This window comes from Microtus ochrogaster, chromosome 5 (genome assembly GCF_000317375.1).
Source record: "Microtus ochrogaster isolate Prairie Vole_2 chromosome 5, MicOch1.0, whole genome shotgun sequence".
NCBI classification, from domain to species: domain Eukaryota; kingdom Metazoa; phylum Chordata; class Mammalia; order Rodentia; family Cricetidae; genus Microtus; species Microtus ochrogaster.
This window is the reverse complement of record NC_022012.1, coordinates 89,063,551-89,071,412: the sequence shown is the minus strand read 5'-3', so window position 1 is coordinate 89,071,412 and position 7,862 is coordinate 89,063,551. Positions and strand designations below refer to the sequence as shown.

Genomic DNA, 7,862 nt, shown 5'->3' with positions numbered 1-7,862 from the left:
CTCCCTCCCTCCCTCCCTCTTCTCCCTTTCCTCCTGTTTTCTTTTTCCATTTGTCAAAACTGCCTGGCATGCTGTGTCCTGGAGTCTGCACTGGGGCTGGATAGACAAGTTAGTCAGTCTGTCCCGGAGCTATGCCCCAGCCCTGCAATTGCTAATTTCTTGCTGGATAACCACAGCCACACGTATGATACACATTTGAAAAATAGAATTAAGTATTAATTGTAATGGGAAAAGTCATGGTTATATTTACATTTTCCATGTCTATCATATCTTTTATGTAACCATGGAAATGACTTATGTATTTGAATAAAAACAATGACTTCAGAAAGTTTTGACCAAGAGGAAGATGTGGTGAGGCATAGCTGAAGTCCTAGCATATGAGAGGCTGAGGCAGGAGGGTTGTCTGGAGTTCAAGACTAGCCGGAGCTACATAGTATGGCCTTATCTCAAAGCAGAAAACAAAGCAAAACAAAAACAAAAATCAAACGAAAAAACCCTACCACCACCAAAGAGCCCTAAACAGCTGTCGCAAAGCCATGATTTCCTCATCTGGTCTTAACTGAAGCATCGCGGATGATTTCACAGATCATTCTGCTGAGGTGTGGGCAAGCTGCCACTGCGGACAAAGCTCAGTCATTCTGCCCTTCAGTTCTTCCAGCAAATGCTCTCCTTGTTCAAGTTCCTGGACCCTAATATCATCCCTTCTATAAATGAGACTGTGAATGTCCCTTTCAAGTCTAACAGGAAAGGAGAAATGGCCACTTCGAAACACCAACGGAACGAAATAAGTGTGTGCTCAGAGCTGAAGAGTCTTGGGAGCTAATGTCCCTGACTTCTTCCCCGCCCCACTGATGGCCTCTTACGGAGTGTGTTGAACACTGAATAAACAGGAAGAACAGCTCCGGTGCCATCCAGCTCTAGTGCAGAGTCCATCACACACCGTGTCAGGCAGTTTTGACAAATGCACTGACACCATCAAACCTTTTATCAATTTAAAGGTAACCTTGTCATAGCAATCTGTCAAATGGCTCAGACACAACCAAAGGAAAACAAGTTAGCCCAAGCTCCATAGTAACCAAGTAAATAAGAGGGATGTAGCTGGAAATTTCCTTGCTTCCTTTTTCCCTGTGTCACTGAAGATTTAAACGTCTCTTCCAATAAGACACAAGGAAATTTATTAGTAGCTTTCTTCGGCAAGTTGCACGCAAGTTAGGTAGATGCCAGGGAGGCACCGTAAATCTGCCTGGTGGCAGGTACGGTGGGAGGGGCGTTCCAGAGCGAGTGCAAGGGAACCATACTTCTGTCTTCTAAGGGAGGGTGTCCTGGAGACCCAAGCTGGGTATTTGACTTCCTTGAGTCTGCCTGTCTCTGACAGATGGCTACTATTCATTCATATTCTGCTTTAGGCACAATTAGCAATCATCTCTTGTATGCTAGACATGGCATTTGATTAGGGCTTAATAATTAATTGGCATTGATAATGCATATATATATATATATATATATATATATATATATATATGATATTAAGAACATTAATTGTGGGGCTAAGATGACAATTCAGCTATAAAAGTGCAAAGATGAAGACCTGTTTTCAGTTGATCCCTAGAATCCGTGTGAAATAGCTGGTGGCATATACTTCGAATGCCTGTGTGCCAGTGGGGTAGGCAGAGAAAGAGCATCCCAGGGACTTTCTGACTGGCTAGTCTAGCTTGCTCAAAGCCAAGTTAATAGGTACCTGAAGTTGTCCTCTGGCCTCTACACACATGTACACACATATGTATCTGCTTACACACACACACATGTACACACACAAACAAACGAAAATTAATTGTATGAGGATGTTATAATGTGGACTCTGCTAAGTCCATAAATCATATTGCATAATGCTTAGAAAACTCCCTCTGCCATGGAAATCATTTCCGAGTAAGTGACTCAGCGGAGGCTCAGAAAGGCTCAGAATCTTGAACAGGTTCCTACAGCCCTCAGGACTCGGCATCTGACTCTTGCTTCAAAGCTTTTATTCACAACAGTTGGAACGTTCACACATTAGGAACATAATTCCTGGGCTCTTGTCTCCACTGACTGATGTGAGACTTCCCAGAGAACTTTGAAAGGCTAGAGGATCTGGAGCCATTGTGTGGGATTCCAGCTCAGCAAGTATGGGATCAGTCTGGACACTAGCCTATGAAAGCCCCTTGGGTAATTCAATGTTTAGCAAAGCAGACATTCCTGGAGTCAGTAATAGACACAGTAATCAGAAAACATATTTTTTTTCAATTTTTGTGCATAGGTAATTTTGTGTTATATGTATGTGTGCGCACACATATGTGTGTGCATGCTTATGTATGCACATGGAGAGACAAGAGGTCAATGTTGGGTGTCTCCTATTTCTTTCCACCTGATTTTGTGAGTCAGGGTCTTTCCCTGGACCTGGAGCTTGCTCTTGAGACTAGACTGGCTGTCCAGGATGCCCCCAAGATCTTCCTGATGTCACTTCCCCTGCCCTAGAATTTCAGGCAGATGTGCCTCACCCAGGCTTTTAAGTGTTGGCTGGACAAACCCCCAATCTTGATGCTCACGCAGGAAGCACATTGCCCCAAGAGCCAGCTGCCAGGCCAAACTCTTCTGCTTTGATGGAAGCTGTTAAGCTCTATGTGTGTGACTTAGTCAGATGCACAAAGGGCTTGCAATCCTAAAGACAAATTCGCATTGTTCAGAACTCTGGAGACAAGCTTGAAATCATGGTCTTTGATCATTTTCCATTGTTATTTTCACGACTTTGATGTGCACGTTCTGGGTTGTTTTTGCTTGTTTGTTTGTTCGGTTGGTTGGGTGTTGAAATAAGAGCAGCGGGCTGCTTCCCGCCACCCGGCTAGCTTTATACCCGAAATAATTACACTGAAACTGTATTCTTTTAAACACCGCTTGGCCCATTTCTATCTAGCCTCTTTTAGGCTAGCTCTCGCACCTGGACTAGCCCATTTCTAATAATCTGCTGTAGCCCACGAGCTGGCTTACCCGGAATGATCTTAACCCGCGTCTGCCTGGAGTGGGAGAATCATGGAGACTCCCTGACTCAGCTTCTTTCTCCCAGCCTTCTGTTCTGTTTACTCCTCCCACCTATGTTTTAACCTATGAGGGCCAGCCACACAGTTTCTTTATTTTTTAACCAATGAAATCAACAGATTGATATATGACACTCCCACATCAGTTGGGTTTCTATTGTTTTTTTGTTTGTTTGTTTGTTTGTTTGTTTTTGGTGTTGTTGCTTTTTTGGATAGGATCTCAGATGTAGTCCAGGCTAGCCTCAAAATTCACAACAGTCCTCCTCTCTAAGCCTCTCGAGTTGGAAGATAGCAGGCATGCCCCTCCTGGCTTTGAGCCGCTGAAGCAGCTCTCACTTTGCCACGTGCCTTCTCCTAGTCTATTGGAATATTTCCCTAAGTTACCCAGAGCTGGTGATGAATGTTCTTTCCTCTTTACTCAAGCATAAAGAAGAGGAAGATAAACAAGGAATCTTGAGAGCGTGTTAACGCTGTCTCACAGAAGATGAGGGCACAGGAGGGTATGGTCAACCCGTCTGGATCTGCCAATTGAAAGACTGACACTTGAGGAGAGGTGGAATTGTGGGCAGGTACCAGGACTGGTATGGGAAAAATGAGTTTGTGTGGATCCTGGCTTTTACTTTGCCCAGTGATTGCCAAGTTCACAAGCCCGTGACTCTTCTTAGTCCCTATTAAATGTGTTGTGCTCAGCATATATTTTAGAGCTAATTTGATAGAATGAACTAAATTTAGCTCAATAGTAGAGGAGGCCTAAAGGAAAGAGAAATTAGGAATAATTCCTCAACATTTGGCTTGGGCATCTGAAAAAAGTACGGATTCATTTATTGAAATGAGGATTGTAGAAGGAGGACTTTGAGGAGAAAGACATCAAAAGTTTTTCAAGTCTTATCATTTTTTAGACACTGTTAGGCATCTAAAAAACCTTCTCTGTGCCTCCAGTGATTATTAATAAATAAGAGGATGATCACCAATGGTCACATGATACAATATCATATCAGTAGTGTGATAGAAAGCTGGTTTTCAGACAAAGGTATAGAACAGGAGTCTGAAGAAGTGTAATTGGCTTTTAAGCCAGTCACACTGATGCAATGGTAACGCAGTACCTAATAGACACTAGGAAGTATTCTGAGTATTTAGCATGTAAGCACATCATAGTACATATATGAAGTCAATTTTATAATTCCTCAAGCCTTTGCTTTATAGATGAAAAAGCAATGCATCAAATAAATCAAGTGACTTTCCTAATATAAACTGCCTGGAACTTGACAAACAAGGTTTATTTATTTATTTGTTATTTATATAAAGGGTCTTATGTAGCCCAAGTTGGCCTTAAGCTCGATATAGAGCTGAGAATGACCTTGAACTTCCAGTTCTGCCTTCCCCTTCCCAAGTGCTGGGATTATGTGTGGGGACCTCAGCATCCAGCTTGTCCTAGGGCTAAAGAGCTTTGGAAACTTCTTTTCAAACAATGTGCCTGCACAGACGTAAGGGACAGGGACAGAAAATGCCCACACAGCTCAGGGTTCTACGGCTGAGAGAGAAGACACAAGAGGAGTCTGCAAAGGTGCGTGGAGCGGGTGAAAGCCGGGAGGAGAGCCCTCTGCGACGGAAGCATGGGAAGAAGTGTTTCTGAGATGCAAAGTGACATCCATCGGGAGTTGGACACTGTTGGGGACTCAAGACCAACCGAGGAGTTCCTCTTGGACTAGGCAGCATGAGGGACTCTGCCAACTCCCATGGAAATCTTAGCAGCATCAGGGGCTAAAAGCCTTTTTAGTTGGCCACTGCCTGACAGTCTTTAAAGCAGAAATGCTTGTCTATCTGTTGGGCCTCAGCTACCCTCAAACCCTCCTGTTTGCTAGCTTTTTCTCTTTGGTTGGCTTTCTGGTTTATCTCCTCACTCTCGCCCTCTGTGTTTCTTCCTCTACTCATGGCTCATCCTGTCTCCTCTCGTAGCTCTTTCTCTCCTGTCTCTCTTTCTATACATATCTTCTAATGCCATCAATCTCCACTCCTTCCTCAGTTCATCTCCACCACTGTCACTTCTGTCCCCCCTCACCAGTTCCTAGGGTAAATATTTAATGACTGAACTGAGCCCAATTTCATCGGTTATATAAAAATGTTTTATTGGATATGAGAAACTTGTTACAGGGTAGACTCTGAGTTAATAGTAGGAAGTGTAGGTAATAGCATTTTATGCTTGACATGATATCTGGCATAGTTCTACCGGGGTGAATGAAGACAGATAATGAATGTAAATCTCTCTGACTGAGTAGATCTCAAGGAGAGCTTGGGAGGGATGCCTAAGGGTACCCTGAGTCACATGTCTTCAAAGAGCCATGTAGAGCTCAATGCATCCGTCATCCACTCACTGTGGCTGCTGAGACAAGAAATAACCATCTATTTCTGCTGAAGCCACTGGGTTTCGCTGTCAGAGGGCTCATCTCTGTTGACTGCTCATTCTGTAACTGATGCTCATTGGTGTGCATTCTCTGGAAGCCTCCTGAATCCCTCAGTTCTGTATATTTCCTTCGGGTTCTCTGGGCAGCCAGTGGCTTTGGAGCACAGCCTCAGAGAAAGTTGAAAAGTTGACGGAAGGACACAGGAGACATCCTCTGCATTGGATGCACTGGGAATGATAACCTTCTCTGTGAGACCTGGCAGCCGTGCCATCTATATGCACTGTTTCATTGTAGGACTAAGGATAAATGAGCCGTGGGAGTCATTCTTTTACAACTGTTTTCACTTCTTATCTGTTAACATATTCATTATCTACAACACTGGCAACTCCTTGAGAAATAGAAGTCCTTTGGTTGATGTAGTAGTTAATGCCCCCTAGAATTTTATGAAGTAGATGTTGTTTTAGGGGGCTGGGAGAGATGGCTCAGTGATTAACAGCACTTTCTGTTCTTGCAAAAGACCTGGGTTCAGGTCTCAGGGTCCAGGTAGTGGCTCAGAACCATCTGGAACTCCCGTTCCAGGGCATCAGACATCCTCTTCTGACCAATGCTGCCACTGCACATACGGTGCCCAGAAATGTTTCAGACAAACACATACATAAATAAATCAATACGTAAAAGAGTGAATGAATGAATAAATTAATAAATAAATCAATCTTTAGATTTAGGGGATATTTGTTGTTTACTTGTTTGTTTGGAGAGTCTCACAATATAGGCTAAATTGACCTTGAATTTAGTATATAGTTGAGTCTGGCTTCAAACTTGCCATCCTTCTGACTCAGGCTCCTGAGTCCTGGGATTATCACAGTCAGCTGACTGGTTTAGACTTTAAATCACCGTTGTTGAGGAGTAAAAGGAAAAGTGTTCCCTTTAAGATCTAAAGCTCCATTTGTTTTGAGAACAAATGTACCTGTGTAGCCATAGCAGCAATCAAAATAGAAAACCTTCCCTTCAGTCTAGGAGATTATCTTTTGCTCAAACCTAAACGTATGCTAGTCATTCACAGTTTAAAGTCATGCTAACTAGGAGAACAAAGAGGTAGACTAATACCGTCAGGGTGGCTTAATTGTGGGTCAGTTGTGGGTTCCCATTAAACGTTTACTAGCTGTAGAACCTTGGCCAAGACATTAGACCTTATAAATCTACTAACGAGTGGCATATGCTTAGCCTTTAATAATGCTAGCTTAATAAGTAAATAAACACATAAATAATTATTCCCATACACAATGGAAAATTTTTACTCTTTTAAAGACTTGTGTGTTTTTTATTTTATTCACATGAGTTTTGCCTTTTGTATGTCTGAGCACCTCATGCATGCATGGTTCTTGAGGCCGAAAGGGAGTGTGAGATTCACAGAGCGTTGCCTATAGGCCAACCCAATGTAGACAACCCCTTCCCATGCTTCTCTTGGTTCTAGGCTGGATCAGGTTAACAATTAAAGCTATTATCAAGGTGGCTTTCTGAGGGAAGGCAGGGCATTCACGGTGGCTGGAGTGGAAGGCAGCTGATTACTTTGTATCTGAAGTCAACAAACAGAGAGAAAAGAAGCAAGGTTGGACTATAAGGCCTTAAGGCCCGACCTCAGCAAACCACATCCCCCCAGTGAGGTCCACCTCAAGACGGTTCCATAGCCTTCCAGGTTAGTGCGGTGACTGGGGACCAAATGTGGAAACCCCCAAGCCTTTGCACTGCCTGGGAGACATTTCCCGTTCAAACAGCAGCAGTTTTCGGCCGACTCCTGTCACAGGGTGGCCTGTCAGTGGCCATAGAGGAGTAGCTTTCTGATCCATATGAGAAAACTAGTTAATTATTTGAAATATTCTGACCAAACCATGTGCCTATAATTTACAGAGGTTGTGATATCTTACACCATAACTTGTTAGTATCAGGTATCTATATTGAAGGAGAAAATTACTTTCTCAAAATGTGTTCAGTATGTGTGCATGCCCCCCCACAAAAAAAAATGAGAAAAAAAAAAAACTACTTAGAGAAATACTGATATATCTGCAACCATGAAATCATGTTTAGGATGGAAGTTTCATTTCCTGGTTTTCTTGGTGATAAGTATATACGTTGAAACAGTGTTTTCCCCATCTCCCTTTGCATGGGCAGCCTGAGAAAGACTGAAAAGCTCTGAAACCAAGGGATGATGTCAGCTTAGTTTCGACAACTTTTAAATTATTTTTAAAACTATGACATTACAACTAAAAAACCTTACTTATTAGCTTGTGTGTTAAAGAGCAACCACTAACACAGTGTTGTGTTAGAGCACACACTAGGAGCACAAACACAGTGTTTTGTTAGAGCACACACAATCACAAACACAGTGTTGTGT

At 42.9% G+C, this 7,862-nt stretch overlaps 1 protein-coding gene across 14 annotated transcripts in view; it reads left to right on the top strand.

Moving 5' to 3' along the window:
- The window catches only part of Rbms3 (RNA binding motif single stranded interacting protein 3), a 1,318,100-nt gene that overhangs the window by 800,229 nt on the left and 510,009 nt on the right, over positions 1–7,862 (top strand). The window lies entirely within an intron of this gene.